Source organism: Nomascus leucogenys, chromosome 22a (assembly GCF_006542625.1).
Source record: "Nomascus leucogenys isolate Asia chromosome 22a, Asia_NLE_v1, whole genome shotgun sequence".
Classification (NCBI taxonomy): domain Eukaryota; kingdom Metazoa; phylum Chordata; class Mammalia; order Primates; family Hylobatidae; genus Nomascus; species Nomascus leucogenys.
Genome location: NC_044402.1, coordinates 24667011 through 24681307, shown reverse-complemented (window position 1 = coordinate 24681307; position 14297 = coordinate 24667011). Strand labels below are relative to the sequence as shown.

The following is a 14297-nucleotide window of genomic DNA, read 5'->3' as shown; positions in this document are numbered from 1 at the left end:
TGCCATTGAAAGTACCCGAAGCCAAAACTAGGTGACAATCAACTATAAACATTAAAGTCACATCCTCAAGATGGGGCAGCGGGGAGAAGAAAGTTTTTAAAAATCCCTGTCCAATCAAAAACAAATTCAAAAATAATTAGAAGAAACAGTCTACCCAAATAAGAAGGAAACCAGAAAAATAATTCTGGCAATATGAAAAAACAGAGTTCTATAACACTCCCAAAAGATCACACTAACTCTCCAGCAATGAATCCAAACCAAGATGAAATTTTTGAAATACCAGATAAAAAATTCAAAAGGTTGATTATTAAATTATTCAAGGAGATAAAAAGGAAAGGTGAAAACCAACACAATTAATGAAACAATTCAGGACATGAATGAAAAATGTTCTAAAGAGACAGACATTGTAAAGTAAAACAAACCAGAACTTTTGGAAGTGAAAGACACATTTAGGGAACTACAAAATGCAGCGAAAAATCTTAATAGTAGACTAGACCAAGAAGAAAAGAAAATTTCAGAGCTCGAAAACAAGGCTTTCTAAGTAACCCAATCAGACAAAAATAAAGAATGAATATATATGAAGAAAATCTCCAAGAAATATGGAATTATGTAAAATGGCCAAACCTAAGAATCACAGGTGTTCCTGAGAAAGAAGGTAGATCCCTGTCACTCTCCATATACATAATTAACTCAAGATGGATTAAAGACTTAAATCTAAGACCTAAACCTATAAAAAATTTAAGACGAAAATCTAGGAAAAACTCTTCTGGACATTGGCCTAGGCGACAAGTTTATGACTAAGACAAATGCAAAAAATAAAAATAAAAATAAATGGGACCTAATTAAACTAAAAAGTTTCTGCACAGCAAAAGAAATAATCATCAAAGCAAACAACCTACAGGATGGGAGAAAATATTTGCAAATTATGTATCCAACAAAGGGCTAATATCCAGAGTCTACAAGGAACTCAAACATATCAGAAAAAAAAAAAGTAATCCTATTAAAAAGTGGGCAAATGACATAAATAGACATTTCTCAAAAGAAGATATACAAATGGCCAACAAACATGAAAAAAATGATCAACATCACTAATCAGAGAAATCAAAATGAAAACCACAATAAGATACTACCGTATCCCAGCAGAATGGCCATTATTAAAATGTCAAACAACAATAGATATTGGTATGGATGTAATGAAATGAGAATGCTTATACACTACTGATGGAAATGTAAATCGGTACAACCTCTATGGAAAATAGTATGGAGATTTCTCAAAGAACTAAAAGTAGATCTATCATTTGAATCAGGAATCCCACTAGAGGGTATCTACCCAAAGGAAAAAAAGCCACTACGTCAAAAAGACATCCGCACATCTATGTTTATCACAGCACAATTCACAATTGCAACGATATGGAATCAACCTAAGTGCCCATCAACTGATAAGTGCATAAGGAAAATGTGGTATATATGTATACCATGGAATACTACTCAGCCATAAAGAAGAACAAAATAATGTATTTTGCAGCAACTTGGTTAGAACTGGAGGCTATTATTCTAAGTAACTCAGAAATCAAAAGCCAAATATTTCATGTTCTCACTTATAAGTGGGAGCTAAGCTATGAGTACACAAAGACATACAGAGTGGTAGAGTGGACACTGGCGACTTGGAAGGGGGCAGTGTGAGAGGGGGTTGAGGGATGAAAAACTACCTATTGGGTACAATGTACACTACTCAGGTGACAGGTGCCTAAAATCCCAGACTTCACCACTATACGATTCATCCACGTAACCAAAAACCACTTACACCCTAAAGCAGGGGTCTCCAGCCATGAGCCAAGGACCACTATCAGTCCATGGCCTGTTAGGAACCGGGATGCACAGCAGCAGGTGAGCAGTGGGCGGGTGAGCAAAGCTTCATCTGTATTTACAGCCACCCCCCTTCACTTGCATTACCACCTGAGCTCCACTTGCTGTCAGATCAGCGGTGGCATTAGATTGTCCTAGGAGCACAAGCTCTACTGTGAACTGTACATGCGAGGGATCTAGGTTGTGTGTTCCTTATGAGAATCTAATGTCTGATGACCTGAGGTGGGGCTGAGGTGGTGATTCTAGTGCTAGGCAGTGGCTACAAATACAAATTAACATTAGCAGAGAGGTTTGACTGCCCAGAGACCATAGTAAATCTATTGCTTGCAGACTCATATCAAAACCCTATCAGTGAGTGGCAAGTGACAAGCTGCACCTGGTGGCAGGCTTTAAGTCAGAATCCGATACTTTAGTCTGCACATGGCCCGCTCATTATTTTATTTACCACTTCAGTCCATGCCTCTTTCCTGCACTATACACTTGTCTCAGTCACTGTTTTGGTAAGCCCGCAAGCTAACCCTAGCCAAAATGAGTAAAAAACAAATGTCACTGGAGAGCTTCTTTGAAAAGGGGGAAAGATCCAATGATGGGAAAGCAGAAGATGCTAAAAGTGCCAACAAAAAGAAAACTACATTTAAAAAAATTACCAAGAGTCCTACTTAAATTAAGAGTTCATTGCAACAAGTGATTCACCTTCTCCAAGCCTGCTTTGTATATGTGATGACCAGCTATGCAATAAAGCCAAGAAACCTTCAAAACTGCTTCACCACATGGAGACCATGCACACTGCATTAAAAGACAAGCCTTTGGAGTTTTTCAAAAGAAAAGAACATGAACACAAAGAACAGAAGGAATTATTGAAGGCCACCACTTCATCAAATGCATCTGCACTGCGAGCATCATTCTTAGTGGCAAACCACATTGCTAAAGCTCAGAAGTCCTTTACTATTGGTGAAGAGTTGACCTGCTTGCTGCTAAGGACATTTGTCATGAACTTTTAGGAGAGGTTGCCGTTCAAAAGGTGGCACCTGTTCCTCTTTTGGCTAGCACTATAACTAGATGAATTGATGAAATAACAGAAGATAGTGAGGTACAATTGTTAAAGAGGATTAATGAGTCATCGTGGTATGCAATCCAGGTTGATGAGCCTATCAATGTTGACAGTAAGGCAAGAATGCTTGTTTTTATGCGATATATTTTTCAGGAAGATGTGCATGAGGATATGATATGCATACTTTTGTTGCCAACCAACACCACACCTGCAGATCTATTAAAGTCTTTGAATGATTACCTATCAGGAAAACCACATTGGTCATTTTGTGTCAGTATGTGCACAGACAAAGCAGCTGCCGTGATTGAATGGCGTGCTGGTTTCACTACTCAAGTCAAAGAGGGTGCTTCTGAATGAGTCTATGCACTGTGTTATCCATGGAGAAATGCTGGGTAGCTGAACAATGTCACCTGAACTTAACAACGTTTTGCAGGATGTGATTAAAATTATCAGCCACATTTAAGTACATGCCCTTAACTCATGTCTGTTCTTGCAGCTCTGTGAGGAGATGCAGAGTACACATGTCATCTCTTATACACAGAAGTGAGATGGGTTTCTAAAGGTAGATCACTGGCCAGAGACTTTGAGTTACAACAGCCGCTCCAGAGAGTTCTTTTAGAAATACAGTCACTACTGGCAGCACATTTCAGTGACACGGAATGGGTTGTAAAACTTGTTTACTTGTGTGACATATTCAAATTCAACCTGCTCCACAAACTCAATCTGTCACTTCATGGGAAAACGACAACTGTGTTCAAGTCAGCAGATAAAGTGGATGCATTCAAAGCCAAACTAGAATTATGGGGGCAACCAGTGAACACTGGGATTTTTGACATGTTTCAAATATTAGCAGAGATTTTGAAAGAGACTGAGCCAGGGCCTTCTTTCTCCCAGCTGGTGTATGATCATCTATCTCAGCTTTCAAAGGAGTTTGAGTATTACTTCCTAATATGGTCTGGCTGTGTCCCCACCCAAATCTCATCTTGAATTGTAGTTCTCATAATCCCCATGTGTCGTGGGAGAGACTGGTGGGAGGTAATTGACTCATGGGGGCAGTTACCCCCATGCTGTTCTCGTGACAGTAGTGAGTTCTCACAAGATCTGATGGTTTTATAAGAGGCTTTTCCTCCTTTGCCTGGCACTTCTCTCTCCTGATGCCATGTGAAGAAGGATGTGTTTGCTTCCCTTCCACCACGATTGTAGGTTTCCTGAGGCCTCCGCAGCCATGCAGAACTATGGGTCAATTAAACCTCTTTCCTTTATAAATTACCCAGTCTCGGATATTTCTTCATAGCAGCATGAGAATGGACCAACATACTTCTCAACCACCAAAGATCCCCAAATTGGGAAGAAATGGTTCCGCGACCCACTTGTAAATAAACCAGGTGAATCAACTTTGTCCATGCTAGAAGAGGATCAACTTCTTGAGATTGCAAATGACTCTGGCCTTAAAAGTATGTCTGAGACAACTTCAAACCTCTGTATGTTCTGGATTTAAGTCAAGGCAAAATATCCTGAGATTGCCTTGTGCACCAAAAAGCCTGCTTCCATTTCCAACATCTTATCTTTGTGAAGCAGGGTTTTCTGCAGTGAGAGCAACAAAAATGAGACTACAGAGTAGAATGGACGTAAGCAACACACTTTGGGTGTCACTGTCTCCCATCACCCCAAGATGGGACTGTCTAGTTGCAGGAAAAAAAAGCTCAGGGCTCCCACTGACTCTATGTTGAGTTGCATAATTATTTCTTTATATATTACAGTGTAATAATAACAGAAACAAAGTACACAATAAATGTAATGCACTTGAATCATCCCAAAACCATCCTTCTCTCTGCCTCCCAGTCTGTTAAAAAATTGTCCTCCATGAAAAGTGCCTCTGGTGCCAAAAAGTTTGGGGACCCCAGCCCTAAAGCTATTGAAATCAAAAAATAATAACAACAATAATTATTTTTTTTAAGAGAACACTGCAGGAGGAAGGGGCTTCTCTTTCTGGTTCCATGTTTTCCATTTGTTGCATTTTCATTTCAGCATCCTGTGTGAGGGATATCCAGTGGTACTCAACTCCATCAAGTTTCAGCAGTACCCACATTGGGCAGCTTCCCATCAAGTTTCAGTAGCCCCACCCCCTACTCAGATTCTTACTGAATCTAACAGACACCCTCACAGTCAATCCCCCAGTTTCACCCTACCAGCATCCTGGAGAGGTGTTTCCTGCCCATCATTCATGGTGTGGTTCCCTGCCTTCCAGCATCATTCTGCCTTTAATTAGGAAGTGTTCCCTCCTTGCCCAGCAATTGTGGATCAGCTATGGCCCCAGTAACTCAGCAAGTCTCTCCACCATTCAGGGGGCTATAGACACACCTTCTCCAACAAGGTCTGAATCTCAGCCTTGCAGAAAGCCCCCTCCAAGTTTATATTTCCTTTGGGCACTGTCTCTCAGCCCAGGGGATTCTTTAGAGTCATCTCTGTCCTTTTACAGATAATCCCCTTACAGTTAATTATATCAGGAGTCAGCAAATTTTTTTTCTCTGCCACAACTATGAGCCTCTGCCAGCTGTGGCACAAAAGCACAGACAATTATAAACGAATGGGGTAGCTTGATTTGACCTGTGGTAGGCTAAATTTAGCCCGTGGGATATGGCTTATCAACTGCTGCTGTGTGTTAAACTTTCCCTGTTAAAATTACTGTGGGACATCTCTCTCACCTGTTTAGGGGTAAATGCTGAGTGAACTCTGAGAGACAAATGCAACAAATACGTCAACTAAGAAAAGGAATAGAAAGTATCCTTTGGAAGTGCTAGTGACTGTATCAAACGCAGTCTCAGTAAAACAGCTTAGGTGAGGATGATGCCAGGTTGTGGAGTAAATAGGAGGTAAAAAAGCAGAAGCATTGTGTATAAATCATTCTTTTAGGAAGTCTGGATATGTGAAGAAAGAAAGAGATTAGTAGCTAGAAAGGAATATTTATGTGTGGGAAATAAGCCTCAGATTGCAAAAGATTTGAGATTCTGATGCCAGGCAGGTCCAATATACAAGAAATAAGATGGCAGACTTCAGACAAGCCCTACCTACCATTAGGATCCATGCAAGCAAGTCACTTATTGCGGAGAGTCCTATGCCACCACCGGCTGAGGATGTGCTACACATCTTTCCTGTAAACACTGTGACACACTTCCCCCACTCTCTGCAGTTAATTCCCAGCTTTCAAGCCTCCTGTCTTAATAAGTTACACAAATAATGGCCTTCATCCTAAAACTGCTTTGCAGTACCAGATGGTTCAGCAAACTATGGCACAGCCAATTTTAAGGGTCAGCAAGAAGACAATGATTTCTTGTCTAAGAACTCAAAGACCATCGTTTGGCAAAAGTTTATTGAGCAGACCTTAAAATTAAAGGTCGATAGGAAATGTTTTTTAAAACATCGATAAAGTAGAAACATACTGGATTTAACGATTGGAGCACATAGCTGGAAATCAGAACATCAGAGGTACAAACGCGAGAAACACCATTTAATGAGCACCTAGGTATGACAGATACTTTGCATACAGTAAAGTATCTCTGCAAAGCTTGGCTTAACCTCAGGCCAATCTTACAAGGCAGGATTTCTAACCTCCCTGAGGGCAGATACTAGCTCTTGTTCATCTATTCCCAGGCCCCAGAATAGTGTCTGAGCGTCTGGCACATTCAATATTTACTTCTTAAATGAACAAAGTAGTCCCTTTTTTCGCAAATGAAGAACTACTGAGGCTCCCAGTAGTTAAGCAGCTAGAAAAGCCTGGATTCAAAACATAATCTTAAAGCAACCTTCTAAATAAACAGGAGACCCCACAACTGGAAACATACATAAACCAAGACAAAAAAGAATATTTGTTTTAATCTGCTTTTCTGTAAAATTATGAGACTATAACTGGTATATTACTTGCTTACATTTATACAAAGGCATAATAATGTTCAACTTTATTGAAATAATAATAGCTATTGATTTACAGTTTTCTATGGACTAATTTCTGTACTAAGTGCTTTATGTACGCTCTCTCATTTGATCCTCATAACATTATTATTATCATCCCCATTTTATGGAAAACAGAACTAAGGCTTAAAGAAGCAAAGTAACTTAAGTGGCAGAGCCAGGATTCAAATCCAGGCAAGAAGACTGTTTCTGAAACCCAACTTTTTAATCAATACACTTGTTACATGTAAATGGCAGTGGCAAGAAGGCAAAAAACAAAAACAAACAAACAAAAAAAAACCAGGTGTACCAGTGAGTAAAGGTACTCTTCCCTAAAAGCAAAATAAGCTGATAAGAATAAAGTGCTGGCTGGGCGCGGTGGCTCACGCTTGTAATCCCAGCACTTTGGGAGGCCGAGGTGGGCGGATCACGAGGTCAGGAGATCGAGACCACGGTGAAACCCCCTCTCTACTAAAAAATACAAAAAATTAGCCGGGCGTGGTGGCGGGCGCCTGTAGTCCCAGCTACTCGGAGAGGCTGAGGCAGGAGAATGGCGTGAACCCGGGAGGCGGAGCTTGCAGTGAGCCGAGATGGCGCCACTGCACTCCAGCCTGGGTGACAGAGCGAGACTCCATCTCAAAAAAAAAAAAAAAAAAAAGAATAAAGTGCTTGGCTGGGCACAGTGGCTCATGCCTATAATCCCAGCACTTTGGGAGGCCAAGGTAGGTGGATCACTTGAGGTCAGGAGTTCAAGACCAGCCTGGCCAGCATGGTGAAATCCCATCTCTACTAAAACTACAATTATTAGCTGAGTGTGGTGCCTAGCACCTGTAATCCCTGCTATTTGAGAGGCTGAGGCAGGAGAATTGTTTGAACCCAGAAGGCAGAGGTTGCAGTGAGCCGAGATTACACCACTGCACTCCAGTCTTCTGGAGTAAGACACAGTAAGACTCTGTCTCAAAAAAAAAAAAAAAAAAAAAAAAAAAAAGAATAAAGTACTTATTGTATTCAAGGCTGTAAGTCCCACTGCCAAAAAAAAAAAAAAAAAAAAAAAAAAAAAAAAAAACAGAACACACATGAGCTAGCTTAAGTGAAACAGAAATTAATCGTTTTTAAAGAATACAGTAATGATGGTAGTGGTGGTGGTGGTCATCATGGTAGAAGCCAAAATAAGCAATTAATACTAATAACTCAACAATTAAATGGCCCTTTTCTGTGCCAGGCTCTGTTCTAAGCACTTGTATTAACTAATGTAACCCCAACAATAGCCCTAGAGTAAACATAGCTGTAACCGATATTACAGGTAAGGAAACAACTTCCAAAAGTTAACTTGCCCAGACTCAAAAAAGTAGAAAGCTTTCTTACACACAGACATCTCTATTCCACAACCAAAACCTAGCAGGCTCAGTTCCAGGCTGTATTTTTGCTCTAATTTCATCAGGAGTGCACCCTGGTCCAGCACCTCAGAGCAGGAGGCAGAATCAAATGGACCAGTGCCTGGGAAGCAGAGAATTAAAGCTCATCCATTCATCCATGAGCACATTCGTTCACAAGCACTTATTCATCCATTCACGAGCACCTGTTTCATAGCAAACCCTGTATGCAGAGTAGATTCTAAATGGTTATCAGGCCAGGCACAGTGGCTCATGCCTGCAATCACAGCACTTTGACAGGCCAAAGTGGGAGGGTCACTTGAACCTGGGAGGTCGAGGCTGCAGTGAGCCAAGATCACACCACTGCACTCCAGCATGAGTTACAGAACAAGACTTCATCTCCAAAGAAAGAGAGAAAGAGAGGAAGGAAGGGAGGGAGGGAGGGAGGGATGGGAAAATGTTTATCAGAATGAATTAAATGGATTCATGTAACCACAAATACTCCCGTCTCCCAAATACTCCAAGCACCAGCATTATAGAAATTTCAGAGGTGTGCATATCTGATAAAGGCCTGATAAGTCTCTGAGTCATTCATAATTAGTGATAACAAGATCCCAGAAACAAGCTTTAAAAACTAAAAGAAAAATTCACAAAAATATTTGCATTATATGGGAACCAAAGGGTTAATCAGCTCTTTCAAAAACACAAGAAAAAGAACAGTCCAGTTGTAAAAGACTCAAAAGATATATAAACAAACAATTCACAGAAATCAAATGACCCTAACAAATGTTATTTGTTATTTCACTAAATAATTACAAATTAAAATAATAAAATGATATTCTTGTCTACCTGTTTTATACAGATGAAAAAACCTCTCACTCGCAGGGTTAGCAAGGTTATACCTTGTTGTAAGAGTATTAACTATAAAAACTACATTAGCATGTATACCTACTACGTACCCACAAAAATTAAAAATTAAGAAAAAAAAACCACATTAGCTTTTCTGGAGAACAACCTGGCAATACAAGTAAAAATAAATAATACGGGCTGGGCACAGTGGCCCATGCCTGTAATCACAGTATTTTGGGAGGCCAAGGTAAGAGGATTGCTTGAGCCCAAGTGTTCCAGATGAGCCTGGGCAACATAGTGAGACCTTGTCTCTACAAAAAAATAAAACAAAATTAGCCAGGTGTAGTAGTGCACACCCGTAGTCCTAACTACTCGGGAGGCTGATGTGAGACGATTTCTCAAGCCTAGGAGGTAGAGGCTGCAGTGAGCCAAGATCTCACCACTACACTTCAGCCTGGGTGACAGAGTGAGACCCTGTCTCAATCAATCAATCTGTAATATACATAGACATTGACCCAGAAAATCTATTTCTATGACTATTAACCTAGGAAGATACAAGAATATATTTATATAGATATATAGATACATTTTATGTATAGACACATGCATAAGAATTTCACTGTAGAAATTCTTCAGAAATTTTAATTCATTCATCCATTCATCCATGAGCACATTCATTCACTCCAGCATGGGCAACAGAGTGAATGAATTTTTTTACAGTTGTAAAAGAATAAGAAAAAAATATAAATCCACTGGATAAGAATACGATAAATTATCTAATCTCTGGGATACTATGTATCTGTTAAAAGAGACAAGGTTGAATGGTAAGTGCTGACCTGTAACGACACATTTTACAAAAAAAGAAAAACATACTATACAATAGTATGAATGTATTGAAACTACATCAGAATCAACCCAGAGACATTACATGGATAGTGTATTCTATAATATACATGCTAATATAGTTTTTAATAATCTAGTAAATCTAGATTATTTTTATATTATTTCCAAAATTTCTGGACCAGATTACCCCAATAGGTCCCCCATCCAGTCCTAAAATTCTTTAATCCTAAGAATTTTTTTTTTTTTTTTTTGAGACAGCAACTTACTCTGTCACCCAGGCTGGAGTATAGTAGTGTGATCACAGCTCACTGCAGCCTCGACCTTCTGGGCTCAAGTGATCATTCCACCTCAGCCTCCCAAGTAGCAGGGACCAAAGGCACATGCCACCATGCCTGGCTAATTTTTTGATTTTTTTGTAGAGAAGGGGTCTTGCTATGTTGTCCAGGGTGTTCTCAAACTCCTGGGCTCAAGCGATCCTCCTGCCTTCGCCTCCCAAAGTGTGGGATTACAGGCATGAGTCAATGCACCTGGCCTAATCCTATAAATTTTGTACACCACTGATCTTATACACAGTGTTAGTATTTTTTTTATTTTTTTTTATTTTGAGACAGAGTCTCACTCTGTCGCCCAGGCTGGAGTGCAGTGGTGTGATCTCCGCTCATTGCAAGCTCCGCCTCCTGGGTTCATGCCATTCTCCTGCCTCAGCCTCCCAAGTAGCTGGGACTACAGGCACCTGCCACCAGGCCTGGCTAATTTTTTTGTATTTTCTAGTACAGACGGGGTTTCACCATGTTGGCCAAGATGGTCTCGATCTCTTGACCTCGTGATCCACCTGCCTCGGCCTCCTAAAGTACTGGGATTACAGGCGTGAGCCACTGCGCCCAGCCACACAGTATTTGTACTGCAAGGCCGCAGTGTGTCTCCCCTCTATGTTTCAGAGCCTTTTATCTATCGAAGCACAATATGACATCCAAAAAAAGGTCCAGAATTTTTATATCTATGTTGTAAATTTAAACTTTTAACATTACACCCTTAATTATCAATGATAATTCATGTTGAATTTATTTATGGAAATCACAAATTATAATGATCTCTTACCTCAGTAGTAATATAAGGACCACTATATTAAAAAAAAAAAAAAACTAAGAAAGATAATAGAACTTTCTGAACATTGAAAGAGATGAATAACTGCACACTGTGCCATATATGGTCCACTTAATCCAAAAATGTTGAGTGTGAATCAAATTCTATTAGAGGGCACTTATAAACAGCAATGAAGCCCCTTGGCAGTGGGTGGGACTGAAATTTGGAGTCAGAGGACCTGGGAACAATGATCACTCTTTTGGCTCCAGAATCCCAAGCAAATCAAATAACCTGAGACTCAACTGCCTCCTTTGTAAAAGATAAGCATGGTAAAGGAATTATATAATGCCTGTAAAAGGTGTCTGACAGAGTACTGAGACAAAATAGGTTCTCAATTCCTTGTTTAACAGAAACAGGTACATCACTGTTGCTTTTGTTAAGGTTATAAAGGATATCTCAAATTATGTACTTTGTTCACCTTAATTTTTGTAACATTGCACACACAACCATTTGATAGTGTATTTTTAAACTGTATATTAGAGGGGGCTTCTTGCTCCCAAAACTCTATTTCTTGGCATAGTCTTTTCTACCATAAATATGCAAAAAATGCGTTATCTCAGAAACTCAGGGAGAAAGCATACTTACAAAGCACACCCCCAAAACTCCGAGTTGCTCTTCTCTGAGCTCGACGCTCTTTTTAGGCACATATGTCTGCCTCCTATCATTTCTTCATGAGGTTCAGGGCAAAGGGCCTAGTCAAGCAGATGATCTTTGGCTGCCCCTACACTTTCCCCAAACCACCTACAAATAAACGAAACAAGGGGGTAAGACATACCTACAACTTTAAACATTTTTAAATAATGAAATATGAAAATTAGGTCCCTATGTACAGACTATGGCATAACACAGAATAGAGAAAATGCTCCTAGAATCATTCAAAAGCCCAAGTGACCTCACTACAATTCTTCACATCCAAGTGCCCAGCCAATATATTGTCACTGGTGACTTCCATCCATGCCTGGTCATCCCTGGGGCTTGCCAGAGAGTGCATGCTCCAGTGTGAACCGCAGCCCAAGTCTAGCCAAAAGTACTACGCATGAGCATGTCTAAAAGTTGGTAACTAACTCAGGTAATACAGTTAACATGTTACTGCTGAATGTGGTGACCCAATTGTACTTCCAAGCCAGTCTAACACTCCTAAAGGAAATATTTTATAAGCTGCCCAGTTCTTCCCATACTCAGCGCTACAATTAAATAAATAAGAATAAAATGTCTTCGGTTGTAGAAAAGAGCTGTGGACAGAAATATTTTCAATTAATTGTGACTACTTTCAAAGCAATCTGTAGGAATCCACAGGAAGTGATCCAGAGAACTGGGAGTTGTCTACATAAAAGGTAGATCTGGGAATACATCTATAAACCATTTCAAGAAAAAAAACTGGTATTCTGAAAAAGTTAATCAAAATAAACTGTCAAGAAACAGTTCAATGAGAACTAGGTTATGCAATGGCAGACAAGATACAGTGAGAGAACAGGCACAGTGAACACTTCACTCTTCTAACAAAACAGCCACCATCACCCATGAGTCACAGGCACAACCAAATTTATGTGTGCCAATGTGAAACTGCCAAGTTTTAACCTTATCTCTGTGCTGTCCAGTACAGCAGTCACTAGACACATGGCTACTGAGCTCTAGCTCTTGCCAGGTCAAACAGACATGTACTATATATGTAAAATACACACCAGATTTTGATGACTTAAAATATATTTTTTTAATGCATAGCCAGGCATGGTGGCAAGTGCCTGTAATCCCAGCTACTCCGGAGGCTGAGACAGGAGAATCGCTTGAACCCAGGAGGTGGAGGTTGCGGTGAGCCCAGACAGCGCCACTGCAGTCCAGCCTGGGCAAAAGAGCCAGACTCCTTCTCAAAAAAAAAGTAAAAATCTCAATAAGTTTTATATTTACTCCATTGAAAACATTTTTCTATATTGTGCTAAATAAACTATTAAAATTAATTTCACCAGTTTCTTTTTACTTTTTTAATGTGGGTACTACAAAATTTAAATTCACCTGAATGGCTCACACTCTATTTGTATTAGACAACACTAATCTGCATAATTAATAAAAATAAACAACAAATGCTGAGCACTTCCAGGGTGCAGGCACTGTGTTAGATACTTTACATAATACTCAAATCAATGCTGCAATTAATGGTAAGGTTTTACCAGACGCCTACATAACAGATTGGCTCCATCAAACCAATAAAAGATGCAGCTGGGATTAAATGTCAGGTATTTTTACGAAATAATTCAATTAAGGGACTGCTAACAGCTAAGGCTGGGGCAACTCCCAAGATGGCACGGGAAAGAGAGGTCACTAACACAGCGTTCCCTAGAGTAGCAAGCTTTCTGTGACTACAAAACAGGTATTAAAAAAAAAATCAAGTTCTATAGCAGGACAGGCAAGCAAATGTCAGACGGTTCTCTGGAGGACCTACCGAATGAGTCCAATCTCCTGTCCTTTAAAGCTTCAAGATGCTAGCGGAAAAGTAAGCTGCTCCCAAAGGAAGGACAATGTAGTCCAGATTCGCTGGGTAACCTGGCCAGGACCTGACCGCGGACACCCCTGCCGAGGGAGGGAGGCCTCGGGATGACAAGCGCGCCGTCTCCCCTCACCTCTGCACATACTCCACCCATCCACTGCCCCACCCCAGATCCCGCGCCGCTCTGAGGTCCCCACCCCAGGGACTAGGGGAAGTGGGACTAAAACGTCTACAGTAAGACGGGGAAGTGGTCGAAAAAGGGCAAGGGGGAGGTGGGGGCAGGTACCTGAGACGGAGGATGACCCCAGCTCCTTAATGCCGGATCATCGCCTAGGCTCCACCCGGCTCCTGCGGCTACCAGTGACCCAGAAGGTGCAACTGACCAAACGCAGCGACTCAACCGACTCTGCTCTCCCCAGACTCGCAGCTATGGCAACTTGAACTAGCCGCCCAGCCACAGCGAGAGTGCAGGACCCCGCTGCCGCCGCTTGGCCCTCTGGGAGTTGTAGTCCATCTCGGCCTCACGATCAAGGAGTTACTAAGGGAGAGCGTCCTGAAAAGGAACTGCAAATCCCAGGATGCCATATAGCAGGCCTTCGGGTAACTTTCCCGGAAAAAAGCCTGATCCCTCGGCCGCGCCCTCTTGCCCTGCTCTATTTTTTTTTTTTTTTAAAGGACCAGCCTCCTTTGTAGGAGGCAAACTGCAGATAGAAAGTGAATAAAAATGCTTCGTTAGCCTTGA

At 40.8% G+C, this 14297-nt stretch overlaps 1 protein-coding gene across 2 annotated transcripts in view; it reads right to left on the bottom strand.

The window, feature by feature from the left end:
- The window catches only part of CEP128 (centrosomal protein 128), a 456203-nt gene extending 442204 nt beyond the window's left edge, over positions 1 to 13999 (bottom strand). Inside the window, exons 1-2 of one of the 2 annotated variants that reach the window (XM_030803555.1) lie at positions 13842 to 13999; positions 11659 to 11814 (exon numbers count right to left, since the gene is read on the bottom strand). The gene's annotated coding sequence lies outside the window, so the exon portion shown is untranslated. The remainder of the gene's footprint in view (positions 1 to 11658; positions 11815 to 13841) is intronic. The other variant, XM_004091859.2, reaches the window with a different exon arrangement.
- Between the last annotated feature and the right edge of the window lie 298 nt (positions 14000 to 14297).